Consider the following 21,135-nt stretch of genomic DNA (forward strand, 5'->3'; position numbering starts at 1 on the left):
AAACAGACCAAGGATGTGGTGAGTAAGACAATAAGAGAAGACTGCTCAGATGATTTGTTTTCATTCTTTGATGGGATCTGGGCACTGCTGGCAAGGCCAGCATTTTTTTTGCTGAGCTTTATTTTCATCAAGAAGATGCCTTCTTAAACTGCTGCAGTCTATGGGATGGAGGTACACCCACAGTGCTGTTAGGTTAGGAAGAGAGTTCCAGGTTTTTGATCCAGCGACAGCGAAGGAACGGTGATATGGTTCCAAGTCAGGATGTTGTATGGAATGGTGGGGAATTTCCAGATGGTAGTGTTCCCATGCACCTAATGCTCTTGTCCTTCTAGATGGTACCAGTCGTGGGTATGAAACTTGCTATTGAAGGAGTCTTGGTGAGTTCCTGCAAAGCGTCTTGTAAATGGTACCCACTGTTGCTACTGTACATTGATGGTGGGGGAGTGAATTTTTGTGGATGGGATGCCTCTACTCTAGAATTCAGCTCTTTTGTCCATGCTTGGACCAAGGCTGTATTTAGGTTAGGAGCTGACTGTTCCTAGTGAAACCCAAACTGGACACTGATGAGTAAGTTATTGGTCGGTAAGTGTCATTTGATAGCATTGTCGACAATACCTTCCATCACCTTACAAGTGATTGAGAGGAAAATGAAAGGGCTGGAATTAGCTGAATTGGATTTGACTTGTTTTTTTGTCGACATGACATACATAGCAATTTCCCACATTGCCAGACAGATGCCAGTTTTGTACCTGTACTGGAACAGTCTGGCTAAGGGCACAGCTAGTTCTGGAGCAGTAGTCTTCAGTACTACAGCTGAAATATTGTCAGGAACCATAGCTTTTGCTGTGTCTAGTGCTATCAGCTGTTTCTCAGCATTACCTGCTCGGAATCAAATTGGCTGCAATCAGTTTTCTGTGATGTTGGGGACCGGAGGTGGAGGCAGTGATGAACCATTCACTTGGCACTTCAGGTCGAAGATACCTGCAAATGGTTCAGTCATGTCCTTTGCACTAATGTGTTGGAGCTTCCCATCATTGAGGAATGGGAAGGGATATGTGTGAAGCCCCATCCTCTGGTCAGTTGCTTAATTATCCACCATCATTTAAGGCTGGATGTGGGGCAGCACGGCGGCGCAGTGGTTAGCATTGCTGCCTCATGGCGCTGAGGTCCCAGGTTCGATCCTGGCTCTGGGTCACTGTCCGTGTGGAGTTTGCACACTCTCCCCGTGTTTGCATGGGTTTCGCCCCCACAACCCAAAGATGTGCAGGGTAGGTGGATTGGCCACGCTAAATTGCCCCTTAATTGGAAAAACTTAATTGGGTACTCTAAATTTTAAAAGAAATTTAAGGCTGGATGTGGCAGGAGCTTTGATCTGATCACTCTGTCTGTACCTTGCTGCGTCCGCTATTTAGCATGCATATAATCCTGGCAGCTCAGTGAGACCTGGCTGGGGGGAGGGGGCACTCTCTGAAATGACCTAGCAAGTCACTGAATTAAAGGACAATCAAGGACAGGCAATAAATGCTAGCTTTGCCAGTGACACCCACATCCCATGACAAATTATTGATCAGCACACAAGTGAGGATAAACATCAAAAGCCAGTAAAGAGCTGTGGGACGCCCCAAGACTCTGAAATGTACTGGCACGTTTTCGCTTTCTTTCTCATCACATGGGACTTGAGATGGAAGTGCTCACACCTCAAAACCACCCGCTTTGTTTTTTCCCTCCATGGTACTGCAGTGGCCTCACCAACATTGTGTCACCTTCAATGTTATTGCAACATGAATAGTTAATCAAAATATCCCTCTCTAAAACCTGCATTTTAAATACTTTTATGTAAGTATCACCGCCTTAAATTAGGCATGGAACCATCAGGTGATGACAATTCATGTGAAGTGTTGAACAGAATTTCAAAAACTATTTGTTTGAAGAGATTAGTTTCAATGATCCTGCCTCAAGTGCCTCAGGTCAGAAATGATTAAAGTTCCGACTGACCGTACAAAAATTGAATCATATGAAGGCTGAAGCCAATAAGAACTGTGCGAGATGCCAGTTACTTTTGCATACATTCAATAATGAAAATACCGTTTGGCAGCCTTTGATAAAAGTTACCCTGTCACAGTCATCATACTCTGCATGATCAAAGATTCCTTCCCGTTAATAAGCAAAGCTGAAGGTTTTGTTACAAACTTCGTAGAGGCTGGTGACTTTTAAAGAGAAATTCAACCTTCCAATTGACAGCTGAATAAATAACATGTTAAGATTTCACGTTTTAAAATTTTTGCTGTAATAATGACTAAAAACAAGCATTATTGACCAAACACTTCATTTTGTAGACAAACTTGTACTTCAAACTACAGGCAAGAAATTCCCCATTTAGCTTTGAGCACAAACAAAAATCTCCCACTAAGGTTATATGGTACATTTTCTGTTCAGGAACCTTAAGGAGTCGATCTAAAACTATTCTCATCTTCCAGTGGCTTGTTGCCTTTTTCCCTTTCCAACTGGGTAACTTCTATTTCCGGAACGGTTTTTCACAGTAAGGGATCCCTTCAAGCCTCTTAAATTGTCACAAATGCAGTCATCAATCTGGCCATAAGTCCCCAACTGCTTTATTGCGAAGCCTGCAATCTGATCTAAAAAATGGCTTCCTTTACCCTCTTCCCCAAGACAACATGAGTCACATTAGCCTAGTTTCCGACGACAAATACTAATTAGTGATCTTTGATAACAATTCCCTTTCATTTTTGAAGTAGATTTTTACAGCACCACTCTTTACGTGATACCTATAACACCTTTCTGGGACTCAGAACATACTCAAGGACTGCAACTGGTTTAGCACAGGGCTAAATCACTGGCTTTGAAAGCAGACCAAGGCAGGCCAGCAGCACGGTTCAATTCCCGTACCAGCCTCCCCGAACAGGCACCGGAATGTGGTGACTAGGGGGCTTTTCACAATAACTTCATTTGAAGCCTACTTGTGACAATAAGTGATTTTCTTCTTTCTTTTCATTGCCTCTAAGCTTAAAAATCTAGCAGCGTTGGGTAGAACAATCTGAGTCCTCCTTTTATCTCTAACAATCTTGCGTAGGTCATATTACTCCCTTAATTTACCTTATATTTTAGAACTAAATAGGTTTAAAAATCCTATAAATCAAAATATATAGTCCTAAACATTAGCATCTTAAAAACCTAACACAGTTCAAAGTTAAGTTATTGCATTGAAAGGTACACTCAAGGCTGCACTTTCAGATGTAAACAGGGCTCTTTGGTACAACCAAACAATTCAAATCCAGAACATTTGGTGAAAAAGGAGCCTTGATGCATTCCTGCAGTACATCTTGTAAATGGCACACACTGCTGCAAGAGTTTGCCAGTGGTGGAGCGAGTGGCAGCACGGTAGCAGTGCTTCACAGTGCGCAGTTGCTTCACAGCTCCAGGGTCCCAGGTTCGATTCCCGGCTCAGGTCACTGTCTGTGCGGAATCTGCACGTTCTCCCCGTTTCTGCATGATTCCCCTCCGGGTGCCCCGGTTTCCCCTCACAGTCCAAAGATGTGCAGGTTAGGTGGATTGGCCATGATAAATTGCCGAGTGTCCAAAAAGATTGGGTGGGGTTACTGGGATAGGGTGGGGGTGTGGGCTTAAGTGGGGTGCTCTTTCCAAGGACCAATGCAGACTCGATGGGCTGAATGGCCTCCTTCTGCACTGTAAATTCTATGATTTTATGAGTGGATGTTTGCGGAAGAGGTACGAATCAAGCAGGTTGCTTTGCTTAGATGGTGTCGGGCTTGAGTGTTGTTGGAGGTGCACTTATCCAGGCATGTGTAGAGTATTCCATTACGCTTCTGACTTGTGCCTCGTCAATGATGGGCAGGCTCTGGGAACGGAGGAGGCAATTTACTCAACGCAGGAGTCCAAGCTAGCTTCGAACTTCTTTTAGTCATACTATTTATATGGCTAGTCCAGTTCAATTCGGGCCAATGGTAATCCCTAGGATGTTGATAGTGGAGGATTCAGCTATGGTAATGCCATTGAAATCATCGGATGATGGTTAAATTTTCTCTTGTTGAAGCTGGTCATTGTCTGGTACTTGTGTGGCATGAATATTACTTGCCACTTGTCGACCAAGTCTGGATATTGTCCAGGTCTTGCTGCATTTGGAGAGGGACTGCTTCAGTGTCTGAGGAGTCATGAATGGTGCTGAACATTATGCAGTCATCAGCGAAGATCCTTACTTCTGACCTTCTGATGGAAGGAAGATCATTGATGAAGCAGCTGCAGATGGTTGGGCCGAGGATGCTGAGGAACTCCTGCATGGTGTCCTGGAACTAAGGGTACTTTCAACACTGCAGTGGCTCAAGGTGGTTCATCTTCGACAGCAACGAGTGATGGGTACTAAATGCTGGTTAGGATAAAACGGCAGTCATTGGGCATCGAATATAATTTATGATTCTGATTCCTTTTATTACATTATGCAAAAGCAGAACTGATAGAAGTGTTGAATCCCCAAATTATTGAAGTTTATGTGAATGTTGAAGGCAAGAGGTTGCTGTCATGAAATGACATGAGCATTTTGAAGTTTCTATTACGAGTGTAGATCTTAGTGTAATTTTTGTAAATTAATGACTAGCTAAATTTTAACCACTGCTTCCATTACCTTTTGGACATTCTTCAATATGTATGCCACATCTGTACACATCTTTTGTTTCTTCATCATCAATCCCTTTGTCATTTAACCATTTCTGTTCTTCACTCTATCAGATAGCCCCAACTGTTCCCTTCTTACACCCACTGCACTTACATAAGAATTGGGAGCAGAAGTAGGTAATTCAGCCTTTTGAGCCTGCTCCGTCATTCAATCAGATCAAGGCTGACCTCTTCCTGGTCTCAAATCCACCGCCCCGCCTGTCCCCCATATCCCTTTAACCCATTTCTTCTCAGAAATATATCTATCTCCTTCTTGAAATCATTTAATGACTCCGATTCCACCGCACCATGGGGCAGAGAGGATGGTCCGGAGAGGGTAGGTAGAGAGGCACTGTTCCTATTCAAAGGGGTCGAGAATTAGAGGGCACTGATTCAAGGTGACTGGCCAAAGAACGAAGAGTGATACAAGGAGAAAACGTGTTTTCACAGTTAGTGGTTAGGGTCTGGAATGCACTGCTCGAGTAGAGTAGAGACAGATACAACTGGGGCTTTCAAAACTAAACTGGCTACTGCAGCCGAGGACAAAACAAATGTAGGATTATGGGAAACGGGCAGAGAAGTGGACGAGCTGAATTCTCTTTGCAGAGAACCAGCATCAGCATGATGGGCCGGCAGGCTCTCTCCTATGAATAACTATTTTTTGTTTCTATTTGCCCATTCCATGGCACAGTGGGCGAGGTGCTCCAAAAAAGTTTTGGTTATGTAGTAACGGTAAACATCTCAGATGTTCCTTGTTTATAGTTTTTCATTGTTGTTTAATCCAAGTTACTGCCTTAAGCGCCTCACTTCCTGGTTAATTGCCAACTACACCTTTCCATCCCCAGCCTTTCTCTTCTTAAATTGGTTACATGGCATTGAACATGCTTTATACAATGTGTCTCAGGATGCACAAACCAATGCCGCGCACATACATCATGTAAACCCAGGGACAAATTAATTCATGACACTATTTTTCATTAGAGGGGAAAGTTTGTGGAAGACGAACGATATGAATATATGAATGAGGCAGCGGCCATTCGGCTCCACTCCACCATTCAACAAGTTCATGGGTGATCCGATTGTAATCTCCTACCTACCCCCACTAACCTTTCACCCTGTGTTTATCGATAATCCAACTACCTCAAGACTTCCCTTCCACAACGTTGAGAAGGAGTTCCAAAAATGAGTGACCACTTATTTTTAAACAGTGAACCTAGTTCAAGGTTCACCCACAACAGGAAATATTCTCCCCATATCCACCCTGTCAATGCCACCCAGGATCTTGTATGTTTAAATCTTACTCTTTTAAACAGCGAATACAAGCCTTTCCAGTCCAATCTGTCTTCAGAAAATGCCTCATTCCTGGTACTAAATTAGCTTTCTTAATTACTTGCCGTATCTGCATCCCAACCTTTTGAGATTCATGGGGCGTCACAGTGACACAGTGGTTAGCACTGCTGCCTCACAGCCCCAGGGACCCAGGTTTGAATCCGACCTCGGTTAACGGTCTGTGCGGAGTCTGCACATTCTCCCAATGTCTGCGTGGGTTTCCTCCGGGTGCTCAGGTTTCCTCCCACAAGTCCCGAAAGATGTTCTTGTTAGGTGAATTGGACGTTCTGAATTCTCCCTCAGTGTACCCTAATAGGCGCAAAAGTGTGGCGACGAGGGGATTTTCACAGTAACTTCATTAGTGTTAATGTAAGCCTACTTGTGACACTAATGGGCTATTTCACCTTTGTCCACATTATACTCCATTTGCCAGATCTTTATCAACTCACAACCCATATTCCTTTGTAGCCTCCTTATGCCCTCTTCATAACTTACTTTCCTACCGATTTTTCAAGATGGTCTGAGAGGGAACAATGTAACTAGAGAATGGTGAGAATTATATATTAGAGTTTCAGGATGGCCTCCACAGCCTGAAATGGCAGCCAATAATTAGATCACTTCACATTTTGAACATTTCAATCTCATGTGCCATTTAACTTACATGTCTTAATAACTTCTTGTTTCCAGATTTCAAACAAGTTTGATTCTATATTTGAGATTCACAAGTTCGAAACCTCTGGAAATTTCCATCCTCGTTCTGCAAATTGCCTTATCTGATTTTCAGTCGATTTATTCAAAGAATGATGGGGAGTCAACTTGTTTTTTCAGTAACTGCTGCAGGACAAGATGTGACTGTCAGCGGAAAAATAATTAATCTATACAGAATGGCCAAGTTTTATTCTACAAAGGAGAATTACGGCCTGCTCTTCCTTCTAAACGATGCCAGTAAATTTATCTCACATTCCCAAAGTTTCCCATTTTATTTCGGTTCTCCAGCATTGCAGTTTTCTTTTCACAAGATCTCCCTATTTTATGTCCTCCTGTCTATTGTACTGTGTTTTCTCCTTTTGTTCGTCAGTATTAAAAATGCCCTCCATTTTCCTACCCTCCTAAGAATCTTTACTGAGTCACTCGCTCTCCAGGCACATTCTCTTTAGCTCTTCATTCCATCTCCCTACATCATGGAAGGTCAAAAGTATTGCCCTTCTAATAACGTATTGCGCCACAAAATCAATATGGCCTGTTCGCTATTTATTGCCATGGTCTCCAGCTATCTAATGTTATCTAAATTCAGGATGGGACAGGAGTGGCTGGTGCTTCATCCAAACACAAGCTGCTTTCTGGCTCTCAATTGCTATCACACTTCACTTCTGTTGAACACGATAACTGAATTGGCGAGTTTTAAACGCCACCTTTACCTCAGCCTATGAAAGGAATCCATTCAAACAGATGGTGATTAAAACCCATGAGGCAGTTACCTTTTTCAACTTCCAACATGTCCTGATATATATTAATGATTTGCTAGCACTGCTGCCTCATGGCGCTGAGGTCCCGGGTTCGATCACGGCTCCGGGTCACTGTCCGTGTGGAGTTTACACATTCTCCCAGGGTCTGCATGGATCTCATTCCCACAACCCAAAGATGTGCAGGGCAGGTGGATTGGCCACGCTAAATTGATGTTTAATTAGGGAAAAAATAATCTCGCTCTTGGTGCGCAAGGGACAATTTCAAAGCTTGCGGATGACACAAAACACTGAACTTGGAAGTACCGTAAACTGCAATGAGGACAGTGTAGAACTTCAAAAGGACAAAGACAAGTTGTTGGAGTGGGCAGATAGGTGGCAGATGACGTTCAATGTGGAAAAGTACGAGGTGATGCATTTTGTTAGGAAAAATACATAATAATCTTTATTGTCACAAGTAAGGACCTGGGTGTATGTGTTCATAAATCATTGAAGGTGACAGGATAGGTGGAGAGAGCAGTTAATAAAGCATATGGTATTCTGGGATTCATTAATAGGGACATAGAGGACAATAACAAAGAGGTTATGCTGAAACTATGCAAGTCATTGGTTAGACCTCAGCTAGAATAGTGTGTACTGATCTGGGCGCCATACGATAGAAGCTCTCTGTATTGAAGAGAGTGCAGAAGATATTTACATTGTTCCAGGGTTTAGAAACTTCAGTTATGAGGCTAGTTTGAAGATTTTGAATCAGGTCCCCTTGGAGTGAAGAAGGCTAAGAGGAGATTTGATAGAGATGTTCAAAGTCATGAAGGGGCTGGCAGCTCATAAAAGGATTAAGAACGAGAGGGCACAGACTTAAGTGATTTGCAAAAGAAGAAAATGTAATGAGAAAATCTTTTTCACACAGCGAGTGGTTTGGATCTGGAATGCACTGCATGGAAGTGTGGTAGAGGCAGGTTCAATCGAGGCATTCAAGAGGGCATTTGATGATTACATGAAAAGAAACCATGGAGGCTTCCGGTTGCGGCTATGCCCAAGTAGGTCGTACTGTCGGCAGCTCCCGCCGATAACGGACTTTGGGCCCTTTTAAGGAGCTCCAGCGGCACTTTGACGACGGTTCCCGGTGTGGGAAGGAAACAGTGAGGGTCCCCCAGCGCTGTATGGAGTGGACCAGGAGTGGGGCGGTCAAAAAAGCGGCTTTGGAGAAGAGAGGAGAACGGGCGCGAACAAGCAAGATGGTGGCTGGCGGGGATCAGGCAGCGTGGGCCCAGTGGTCACATTAGCAGCAGGAGTTTTTAAGAAGCTGCTTTGCAGATTTAAAGGTGCAGATGCTGGCCCCGATGAAGGCTTCGATTGAAAGGTTGGAGGAGACCCAGAAGATGCAGGGGACGGCGATCAAGGTGCAGCAGGCCTCTGATAACGACGCCGAGATTCTGGGCCTGGCGGTTAGAGTGGAGGCGCACGAGGCGCTGCACAAAAAATGGCAGAAGCTGGAGGACATGGAGAATAGGTCAAGGAGGCAGAACCTGCGGATTCTGGGTCTCCCTGAAGGCGTGGAGGGGTTGGATGCTGGGGCTTTTGTGACCACGATGCTGGGTACACGGATGGGCGCGGGGGCTTTCCCGCGGTCCCTGGAGCTGGACGGGGCGCACAGAGTCCTGGCAAGGAGGCCGAGGGCGAACGAGCCGCCGAGAGCTATGGTGGCAATGTTCCACCGCTTCACCGACAAGGAGTGTGTCCTGCGATGGGCGAAGAAGGAGCGGAGCAGCAGGTGGGAGAACACCGAGATCCGTATTTATCAGGACTGGGGTGCAGAGCTGGCCAAGAAGCGTGCAGGATTCAATCGGGCCAACGCGGTCCTCCACGGAAAGGGGGTGAAGTTTGGGTTGTTACAACCCGCGAGGCTGTGGGTTACTTATCAGGACCGGCACCACTATTTCGACACGCCGGACGAGGCGTGGACTTTCATCAAGAATGAGGAGCTGGACTCGAGTTAATGGACTGCAGAATGTTGTGGGGGTTGTTGGTGAGGGGGAGGGGGCAATGTTATGATGGGGTTTTCCCCGTGTTTTCTTGTGTTTTTGTGGCCCCGTTGCCCTGGGTGAGGTCGCAGTTGGGAAGAGCTGCATCACAGGAGGTGGGGTTGGAGATTTGTAAGGGGAACCCACAGGGGGATTGGAGGTGGAGGCGGGAGCGTTCGGGGTCAGCACGAGTCAGCTGACTTACAGGAATGCAATGGGGGGGGGGGTAGGGGGGTTAAGCGGATGCTTGACTGGGGGGTTAAGGGAGGGGGCTGGGATGCTGCTGTGCTGACTGAGGGGGAATTGATGTTCAAGGGGAGAGTCGGGTCGGGGAGCCTCCGCCTGGGGGGGGCTGGAGGGTGCGGGATGCGCGGGCACGTGGCTGGCCTAAAAAAGGAGATGGCTAGTCGACGGGGGGCTAGCCCCCCAACTAGGCTGATCACGTGGAACGCGAGCTGCCTGAATGGGCCAGTCAAGAGGGCCCGTGTGTTTTCGCACTTAAAGGGGCTAAAGGCAGACGTAGCCATGCTACAGGAAACGCACCTGAGGATCGCGGATCCAACCAGGCTGAGGAAGGGATGGGTGGGGCAGGTTTTCCACTCAGGGCTGGATGCAAAGAACAGGTGGGGGGGGGGGGGTCGCAATTTTGGTGAGCAAGCGGGTGGCATGAGGCAGCGGGTATTGTGGCGGATAAAGGGGTCGATACGTTATGGTGAGTGACAGGTTGCAGGGGGCCCAGGTGGTGCTGGTGAATGTGTATGCTCCGAACTGGGACGATGCAGGGTTCATGAAGCGGATGTTGAGTAGGATTCCGGATCTGGAGTCATGCAGTTTGGTAATGGGGGGGTCATGCCCCACACTGGGTGGAGTTGGGGCTGTGGGAGGAGAGAGGCCAACACCCTCTGTGGAGAATGGTCGTGGGACTACTGGCGGACGAGGAGGTCTGTGGGTGGGTTCGGAGGTGTATCTAAAGCTATGTGGAGACCAATGATAATGGGGAGGTTTCGGTGGGTGTGGCCTGGGAGGCGCTGAAGGCAGTTGTCAGAGGGGAGCTAATTTCAGTCAGGGCCCACAGAGACAAGAGGGATAGGATGGAGAGGGAGAGATTGGTGGGGGATATACTGAGGGTGGACAGGAGGTATGCGGAATCCCCCGAGGAGGGGTTGTTGAAGGAGCGCCAGAGCCTGCAGGCGGAGTTTGACTTGCTTACCACGGGGAAGGCTGAGGCTCAGTTGAGGAACGTACAGGGAGCAGTGTACGAGTATGGGGAGAAGGCAAGTAGGATGCTGGCGCATCAGCTGCGGAAGAGAGAGGCGGCCAGTGAGATCGTGGGAATTAGAGATAGAGGGGGAACACGGTGCTGAGCTCAGCAAGGATTAACGAGGTCTTCAAGGACTTTTATGGCAAACTGTAAGAGTTGGGGGGTGGGGGATGAGGCAGTTCCTGGTCCAACTGAGGTTTCCACAGGTGGAGGAGGAGCGAATAGAGGGATTGGGGGCCCCGATTGAGATGGAGGAACTGGTAAAAGGGTTGAAGGGTATGCAGGCGGGTAAGGTCCCGGGACCGGATGTGTATCTCGTAGAGTTTTATAGGAAATTCTCGGAGCTGCTGGGTCCGCTATTGTTGAGGACTTTCAATGAGGCTAAGGAAACGGAAACCCTTCCCCCGACGATGTCGCAGGCTCTGATCTTGCTTATCCTCAAGCGAGATAAGGACCCGTTGCAATGTGGCTCCTATAGGACAATTTCGCTCCTTAATGTGGATGCCAAGCTGTTGGCCAAGATTTTGGCCACTAGGATTGAGGACTGTGTCCCAGGAGTGATCAATGAGGATCAGACGGGGTTTGTGAAGGGCAGGCAGTTGAATACGAATGTGCGGAGGCTCCTGAATGCGATCATGATGCCCTCGGAAGGGGGGGGCGATGCAGAAGTGGTAGCGGCAATGGACGCGGAGAAAGCCTTCGATCGGGTGGAGTGGGAGTACCTGTGGGAAGTGTTAGGCAGATTTGGGTTTGGAGAGGAATTTATAGGGTGGGTCAAATTGTTGTATCAGGCCCCGGTAGCGAGTGTCGACGAACCGGCTGCGGTCGTGATACTTTAGATTACATCGAGGAACGAGGCAGGGGTGCCCCCTGTCCCCCCCCGCCATTTGCCCTGGCGATCGAGCCGCTGGCCACGGCGTTGGGGGAGTCCAGATACTGGAAAGGGGGGGGCCCATAGTGTTTCACTGTATGCGGATAACCTGCTCCTGTACTTTGCGGATCCGGTGGAGGGGATGGGGGAGGTCATGCAGATTCTTTGGGGTTTTGGAGACTTTACGGGATATAAGCTGAATGTTGATAAAAGCGAGCTATTTGTGATACATGCAAGGGGCCAGGAAAAGAGACTGGGAGAGCTACCGCTTAAGATGGTGGAGAGGAGCTTTCGCTACTTGGGCATTCAGGTGGCCAAGAGCTGGGGGGTCCTGCACAAGCTCAATTTAGCGTGGCTGGTGGATCAGATGGAGGAGGACTTTAAGAGGTGGGACATGCTGCCGCTTTCCCTGGCGGGCAGGGTGCAGCCCGTAAAGATGACGGTCCTCCCCAGGTTCTTGTTCGTCTTCCAGTGCCTTCCCATTCTCATCCCCAAGTCCATTTTCAAGCGGGTAAATAGGATTATTACGGGATGTGTGTGGGAAAATAGGACCCCGCGTGTTAAGAGACTGTTCTTGGAGCGCAGTCCGGGGGGGGGGGGGGGGGGACGGCGCTGCCGAAATTTTGCAGCTATTACTGGGCCGCGAATATATCCATGATTCAGAAATGGGTAATGGAGGGAGGGGGCGGCGTGGAAACGGTTGGAAGCGGCGTCTTGTAAAGATACTAGCTTGGGGGCACTGATAACGGCACCGCTGCCGCTTCCGCCAACGCGGTATACCACAAGCCCGGTGGTGACGGCGACATTGGGGATCTGGGGGCAGTGGAGACGGCACAGGCAGGAGGCAAGGGCTTCAGACTGGACCCCGATACGGAACAATCACAGGTTCGTTCCGGGTAGAATAGACGGGGGGTTCCTCAGCTGGCACAGGGCGGGTGTCAAAAGGATGGGGGACTTATTCATTGATGGGACTTTTGCTAGTCTGAGGGCGGCGGAGGAGAAATTTGGGCTACCCCCGGGGAATACCTTTAGGTACATGCAGGTTCGGGCGTTCGTGAAAAAGCAGGTGAAATTCCCGCTGCTGCCTGCCTGGAGGATACAGGACAGGGTGGTCTCGGGCGTGTGGGTAGGGGACGGCAAGATATCGGAAATATATCAGGAGCTGCAGGAGGAGGATGCCTCGGTGGAGGAGCTGAAGGGCAAGTAGGAGGAGGAGCTGGATGAGGGCCTGTGGGCTGACGCCCTGGGCAGCGTCAATTCCTCCTCATCCTGCGCCAGGCTTAGCCTGATTCAGTTTAAGGTGGTGCACTGGGCGATGACAGTGGCGAGAATGAGTAAGTTCTTTGGGGTGGAGGATAGGTGTGTGAGGTGCTCAGGGAGCCCAGTAAATCACGTCCATATGTTCTGGGCATGCCCGGCACTTACAGGATTTTGGAAAGGCTTCGCAAAGGCTATGTCCAAGGTCTTGGACACTGGTAAAACTGAGCTGGGGATAATGATATTTGGGGTATCAGACGATCCGGGAGTGCAGGAGTCAAAAGAGGCCGGAGTTCTGGCCTTTCTCCTTGGTAGCCCGGAGAAGGCTCTTGTTAATGTGGAGGGACGCGAAACCCCCAAGCGTAGAGGCTTGGGTCAGTGACATGGCGGGATTTCTCAGGTTGGAGAGGATAAAGTTTGCCTTGCAAGGGTCCTTGCAGGGGTTCTCCAGGCGGTGGCAACCATTCCTGGACTTTCTCGCGGAATGTTAGGCGGAGGTCAGCAGCAGCAGCAAACCAGAGGGGGGGGGGGGGGGTTTGGGCGGTGGATGGATTTCATTTGCGAAGGGCAGCTACCCCACCTTGTTTTGTTAAATTGTTAAATGGTTAAGTTGTTTTCTGTTTTATTGCTATGTTTTCTTGTCGTTGTTTTTCTTCTTGTAGTGGTTTGTAAAAATTATTGAAACATTTTGAATAAAAACAAATTTTTAAAAAAAAGAAAAGAAACCATGTGCAGGCGTACAGCACTAAGTCATCATGCTGGTTTGGGCAGCCAATGCAGACACGGTGCACCATTAAATGGCCTCCTCTGAACTGCAACAATTCTGTGATAAACAGATCATGAAGAACAATCAGTCCCTGGCATTCTGAGGTTCAACAGCCTAAAAACATTTTCCACATGACTGATGCTGTGCAGCTCAACTATTCCATCTAAATTCATATTTCACAGCAAAATAAAGCTGCTATCTTTATTGAACTAGCCTGCTGACATGAAAACTACTTTTAACTCAAAAGTAGTAAGTAAAAATGTTTATTGAACCTGGAAACTCGGGTCAAAAGTGGGGAATGCAAGCTCCATTGTTAAAATAAAATAATTATTTAATGGAATGTGGGATTATTGCCCAAGAAAAAGTTGGAGTCTGGAATCCGGGGCTGGAGGGTGGCAGTTGGAACCGTTGGAATGCATGTGCCATTTGGAAAGGAGTTTCAGAATTTTGATCCAGTAACAGTGAAAGAATCAACCAAGGACACGGTACCGAGTAAATTGTTGGAATTGCTGGCCGACAGGTGCCCGGCCGACAAGTCCCCAGGTCCTGATGGACTTCATCCTAGAATCTTAAAAGAATTGACTTGTGAGATAGCTGATGAATTGGTTTGACTTTTCCAAAATGCCCCAGATAGGGTTCCATTAAATTGAAAAATAACAAATGTAACTCCTTTATTCAAAAAGGGAGGGAGGCAGAAAGTAGAAAACTACAGGTCAGTTTGCTTAACATCTGTCATAGGGAAAATGATGCAAACTATTATCAAAGACATTACCTCAGGGCATTTAGAAACAAATCAAGATAATCAGGCAGTCCACCGAGTTTCGTGAAAGGGCAATCATGTTAAACCAATTTATTGGAGTTCTTCAAAGTAGTAACATGTTCTGTGGATAAAGGGGAACTTGTTGACGTATTATGTGGGACAGAAATCACTTTATATTTTATAGCATTAACCTGGGCCGGGATTCTCTGAGCTTCGGCGCGGGGATGGAGAATGGGGCCTTAGACCCGCAATCGGGTCCGACGCCAGGACGCGATTCTCCGGCGACCGGAGAATCGGCGGAGCAGTCGACGCAGCGCTGGTTGGGGGTTGATGAAAGAGGTCCCCGCGTAGATTCTCCGCGGTCGACCAGCCGAGTTCCCACCGGCGTGGCACACGTATGGTTCCACCCGGCGGGATCTCGGCGTCGTGACTGCGGTGGCTGTCCTGGTGGGGGGGGCGGGGGGGATCAGTCTCTGCAGGGGGCCTCCACGACGGCCAGGCCCGCGATTGGGGGCCACCGATCGGCGGGCACGCGCGATCTGGGGACGGCCTACCTTCTTCCGCGCCAGCCCGCTGTGTCTCCGCCATGTTGCGCGGCGCTGGCGCACAAGCGTGGACCTGCGGCGAGCAGTGCAGGGCCGCGTACGCCAGCTGGAGCAGCACGGAGCACTCCGGCGCCGTGTTGGCCCCCTGTGGGCTACAGAGGCCAAGAGGCCCGTTGACGCCGGCATGAAACACTCCGGTGTTTACGTCTGCGTCAACACTCAGCCGTGTTTTTAGAGAATCCTGGCACCTGGACTAGCATTGATCAGTTAGTGGGATCAGAGAAACTTTCCAGATTTTCTCTCCCCTCATTAGCCTGGGTTTTTATTTGGTTTGTCACCTGCCCTAGACAAAAATGACATTTTTCATTAAAGCTTTTTGTCTTGCACTCATCCAAGCTAGATGAAAAGCTTCAACAAAAAAAAAAAAAAAACTTTTTCCAGCAATACTCAAGCTTTGCACTATATTACTAAACCAATATTCCCTAGCTGTGATGCACAAGATATTGCAGTGGTATGGGGCAGGCTGGATGGACCAGTGGCCCTTCTTCTGTCTATTATTGTTTGCATGCCAAGTTCTATATTAGCAAATGGAGCCTCTAATTAAGGCAGACAATTCACATCACTGCAGCAGTTCTGCACTAAAACAGACATCTAAAATAATAACTCAAGAGAAAGAGACAGATCTTAACACATTTTCTCCTTCAGCAACAAAGTTTTATTTAAAATAAAGCCAGACAGAAAGGGCTGCACTGCTGATAAAATAATGTTTCACCACCTTTAAAAGGATATTCTGCACATACAAACCACACAGCTAACCAACTGCATTGTAAATTTGAACAGGACACCACGGGCGGGATTCTCCACTCCCATGCCGAAGTGGCTGCACCATCATGAACGCCATCGAGGTTCACGACGGCGCGGAACAGCCCCGGTCCCGACCGATTCAGGCCCTGACAATGGGCCAGGATCGGGGCCGCGTCATCTACACGCGCCAGGCCTTGTCGCCCGCGTAAAAGCGGCGCCGCATAGATGACGCGGCCGGCGCCGCATAACGGGCGTCATCCGCGCATGCACGGGTTGGCCGCCGCCAACCGTGCATGCGTGGTTGCCGTCCTCTCTAAGTCCGCCCTGCAAGAAGATGGGGGACGGATCTTGCGGGGCCGCGGAAGGAAGGAGGTCCTCCTTCAGAGAGGACGGCCCGACGATCGGTGGGCACCGATCGCGGGCCACCCCACATTACAGGTAAAGCCCGGTGCAGGATCCCCCCCCCACCCCCCAGCGTTCATTCACCGTCCACGACTGCAGCGACCAGGTGTGGACGACGCCGGGGGGAACCCGCCGTTTTGGCCTGGCCGCTCGGCCCATCCGAGCCTCAGAATAGCGGGGGTGCGGGAGAATCGCCATTTTCGGTGTCTCCGGCGATTCTCCGGCCCGCGAAACGGGCCGTTCCCGCCGCTTGGGAGAATCGCGGGAGGGCGTTGGACCGGTGTCCCCGGAAATTTTGGCGGCCCAGGCGATTCTCCCAACCGGCGTGGGAGTGGAGAATCACGCCCCACATCTCCACTCTCAGTCTAAAGGATCCCATTAAGAACCAGACAGATTGAACTGTGTCAGCAGGTCTGACAGCATCTGTGGAGAGAGAACAAAGCTAACGTTTCAAGTCTCCAAGCTCTGTTCTCTCTCCACTGGTGCTGTCAGACCTGCTGAGATTTCCCAACATTTTCTGCTATTGTTTCGGTTTCCAGCATTCGCAGTAATTTGTTTTTATTTTAGATTCAGTTATGTATCTCACCATAATACAATGACGTGATATTAAAACCATACATAAAGTTCAAGGTTTCAGCCAGAACTTCAGTTCAATTGATTTTTTTTTGCTTCACTCAAAGGTTAAAGCATTTTACAGGCATTTTCTACAATGTTCTGTGATAATTTAATTCCAGTCTGACAAGATAATGCAGGGTGCTGCAAATAATTACATTAAAAATCCAGTGCATTCAATAACTACTGATGAGGCAATATATTGAAAAAAAAATCCTCTGTATTATCAGATCAGATCTTCAAAGGCTTTCAGTAAAAATGTCACTGCCCATTATCATACAGGATTCAAATGTCATCTGAAACAACTAGAAATGACATTTCTAACAGTGCTAGCCTCAAACCTGAGTGAATTCATACCCAAGGGCATTTCTCTTCTCCCGAAATGGGAACATGGCTTTTAAAGGACAATCTCTATAGTTAGGCGTTGACAGATTCTCTCCGCGGTATTGAAATTTCATTATTTTCTCCTCAGATGGGACTAGTCTTTCATCATCCTCAATCCAAAAAGAAGACAAAGCACGAATGTCAATGCTAAAGTTACACCTTTCTTTTTATTTTGTGCTCACAATGAAAGACACGCCTGGCTACAAAAACAGGACAAATCCAATCCAGTCAATTCCTGACCCATCAATCTATCCTCAATCATCAACAAAATAGGGGAAGGAGTCTTTCGCAGTGTTCACAAGTGTGTGTCACTTGCTCAACAAGGTCAAAAGAGTTAAATTCCAGAGGTCCTTGACATCAAGGCACCTTTTGACAGATTGTGGCATTAAGCAGTCTTGGCAAAATTCAAGTAAATGGGAATTAGGGGAAAAACTCTCCACTGGTTAGTGGCATACCCAGCACAAAGGAAAATGGTTATTGTTGTTTCAGGCTGACCATCTCTGCCCTTGGACTTCAGGGAACTGTCCTCGGCCTCACCATTTTCAGCTGCTTCATCAATGACCTTGCTTCCATCATCAGGTCAGAGATGGGATGGGGTTGCTCGCTGATGACTGTACCATTCAAAACTTCTCCGATACTGAAGCATTCCATCCTTGCATGCAGCAAGATCTGGGCTAATTCAAGATTGGTTGCTAAGTTGCAAGTAAATAGAGAGAATCTAACCATCTCCCCATGACATTCAATAGCATTACCATCACCATTAACAGCCTGGGGGTTGCCATTGACCACAAACATAATTGGCCTAGCCATATAAATGCTAATGCTACAAAACAAAATCAAAGGCTTGGTATTCTGGTCTCCCAGCCTTTTCACCATCTACAAGGCACAAGTCAAGAGTGTGATGGAATACTCTCTACTTGCCAGGTGAGTGCAGTGCCAATAATTGCTTGATGAAATTGAAGACAAAACAGCCTATTTGATTTGCCACCCTGAACATTCACTCCCTCCACCACCAGTGCAGTGGAGCAGTGCGTACTAGCTCTACATGTTAAATTGTAGGAACCCACCATGCTCTTTCAGTAACACCTTCCAAACTCCAATTGTTACCACCTACAATAATAAAGGCAGCAAATGAATGAGAACATCACCACCTGCAAGTCCGTCTCTAACTCACAAACCATTCTGACTTGAAAACATATCACCGCCATTCCTTTGTCGCTACTGGGTCAAAATCCTGAAATGCGCTACCGAACAGCACTGTGGCTGTAACTTACCACACGGACTGCTGCAGTTCAAGAAGGCAGCCCACTGTCACCTTCTCAAGAATAATTTGAGATGGGAAATAAATGTTGGCCGTGCCTATGAGGCAATTAAAGAAAAAACGCTCCTGTGGTATAATGATATTGGACCTATAGAAAGTGCGACAGAGGGCAATTGATAATGGAAAGTAGAGCATGACGGATGAATTGAATAGGTATCTTACATCAGTCTTCACTATCAAGGGCACAAGTAACATCCCAGAAAAAGCTGTAAATCAGGAAATGGAAGGGAGGGAGGAACTCCGGAAAAGTACAATTACAAAGGAAGTGGCATTGAGATTGTTGGATCTGCAAGCAGACAAATCCCTGGGTCCGGGTGGACTTCTCCCTAAGGTTTTGAAAGAAGTGGCGAAAGACATAGTTGATGCATTCACTTTAATTTTCCAAAATTCCCTAGACTTGGGAAAGTTCTCTTAGGTTGGAAGATAGCAAATGTAACTCCTTTATTTAAAAAGGGAGGGAGCCGGAAAACAGGAAACTAGACCAGTTAGCTTAACATGAGGAAAATGTTAGAAGCCATTATTAAAGATGTTATAGCAGGGCACTTGGAAAAATTCAGAGTCAACATGGTTTTGTGAAGGGAAATCACTTAAAAAATTTTTTTTTAGATAACCCAATTCTCTTTTTTTTCAATTAAGGGGCAATTTAGCATGGCAATTCACCTACCCTGCACATCTTTTTGGGTTGTGGGAGTGAGAGCCATGTCGACACGGGGAGAATGTGCAAATTCCACAGTGACCCGGGACTCAGATCGAACCCGGATCCTCGGCGCCGTGGGCCAGCAGTGCTAACCACTGCATCACCATGCGGCCCTAAATTTAAAGTACCCAATTCATTATTTTTCCCATTAAGGGGCAAAAATTATCACGGCCATCCACCTACCCTGCAGATCTTTGGGTTGTGAGCGATGGGGAGAGAGAAGAGAGGCATGTAGACACGGGGAGATTGTGCAAACTCCACACAGGCAATGACCCGGGGCCGGGATCGAACCTGGGTCCTCGGCATCTTGAGGCAGCAGTGATAACTACTGCTCCACCATGCCGTCTCCTGGGAATCACATTTAACCAATTTATTGGATTTCTTTGAAGGAGTCACATATGCAATGGACAAAGGGGAACCGGTGGATGTACTGTACTTAAATTTCCAGAAGGCATTTGGTAAGGTGCTACATCAAAGGTCACTGCGGGTAATGAAAGTTCATGGTGCAGAGTGTAACATGTTGGCATGGACTGAAGATTGGCTAGCTAACAGGAAACAGCGTTTTTTCTGGATGGCAGGATGTGACAAGTGCAGGGGCCTCAGTGGTTACGGGAATAGGGTGGGTGCATGGGCCTAGGTGGGGTGCTCTTTCGGAGGGTCGGTGCAGTATAGATGGGCCGAATGGCCTCCTTCTGCACTGTAGGATTCTATGATTCTATGAAAGGTTATAGAAGTAGGAAGGAATGTGGGGTTGAGGTTACAATCAGATCAGCCATGACCTTTTTGAATGGCGGAGCAGGCCCAAGGGGCTGAGTTATCTATTCCTGCGTTTTATACTTTAGACACCTCGTGGCAATGTCAAGCTTTTTGCCCCAGAAGAACCACAGTGCCATTTCCCACAGCAGATCTCAATTTGGTGACTGTTAATACCTGGCTACTATTCAGAGCCTGTTGCAGTTCCAAGTTGCTAAGCACGCCTATCGCCACCACTTCAATGCACCCAAGGTTGGCACTGGACCCTTACAGACTGTGGGGCAGGCAGACTTTCAAACTATCATTTAAGATGGATTCATCCTCAGATCTCACTGATTAAAGCACAAAAGGTAAACCACTGTTGCATAGAGCCATTCTTACCCAGTTGCTCGATAATGCACAAGACATTCCCTGAGACTAATCAATATTCCTCCCTCATCCTGTGAATGCGGTGGTGGTGAGGAGGGGTGGGATGCAGGGTTAAACGGCAGAAAACATCACCTTGGTGTCTCCCTACTGTTGCATACATACATTGGAATGTTGATTGTGAGGGGCAAGGTCGCATGGTGCTGTCAAGAATATGATCCTAAAAGTCGTCTTAGGTTAGTGGTGCTTCCAAATCTTGTGAAGAGTCCTTGGCTACCATGTCACCAGGAGTCCAACTTCTGCGCAATATTGTCTGGATGGTGGATTGTATGGTGGAGTTGACACTCAATTGACTTATCAATAGTGAACACCACCCAGACAATCCAAGCTGCGTACAGAGGAACACCTTCGCATCTGTGAATATTTATTGAAAGTGGCTGAAACGATATAATGATTCATCTATTCTCTCAGATCGTTATGGGTAACAGGTTCAATAGCTGGCTCATTACCTTCAGGAGGAGCTAATTAACAATTCAATCTTTGTCTACTTTACTGTGTCAAAGTGACAGAAAGAATGCTCAGTCGGTGAGAATTAATCTTTCAAATCTATGAACCCGAGTTTATATCAGCTTGATAGCGTAAACTGAAAATTCCTAGGTTAAATTGGAATATGAAACAGGCTTTCAACTCAAAGACTGTTAAAGGCTATCACAATGGGCAGTGCGCCACAGTATTGCTGTGTTTAAAATAGGAACAAGAACTCCAGGACAAAATCTAATGCAGTACTGAGGGAGTGCTACACTATGGCAGGTGTCATCTTTAGGATAGGATGCC

The 21,135-nt window shown here is 47.5% G+C and overlaps 1 protein-coding gene across 4 annotated transcripts in view; it reads right to left on the reverse strand.

Annotated features, from left to right (window-relative positions):
- The window catches only part of sirt6 (sirtuin 6), a 72,050-nt gene that overhangs the window by 33,610 nt on the left and 17,305 nt on the right, over window positions 1-21,135 (reverse strand). The gene's annotated exons all lie outside the window — the stretch shown is intronic.

Source organism: Scyliorhinus torazame, chromosome 18 (assembly GCF_047496885.1).
Source record: "Scyliorhinus torazame isolate Kashiwa2021f chromosome 18, sScyTor2.1, whole genome shotgun sequence".
NCBI lineage: Eukaryota > Metazoa > Chordata > Chondrichthyes > Carcharhiniformes > Scyliorhinidae > Scyliorhinus > Scyliorhinus torazame.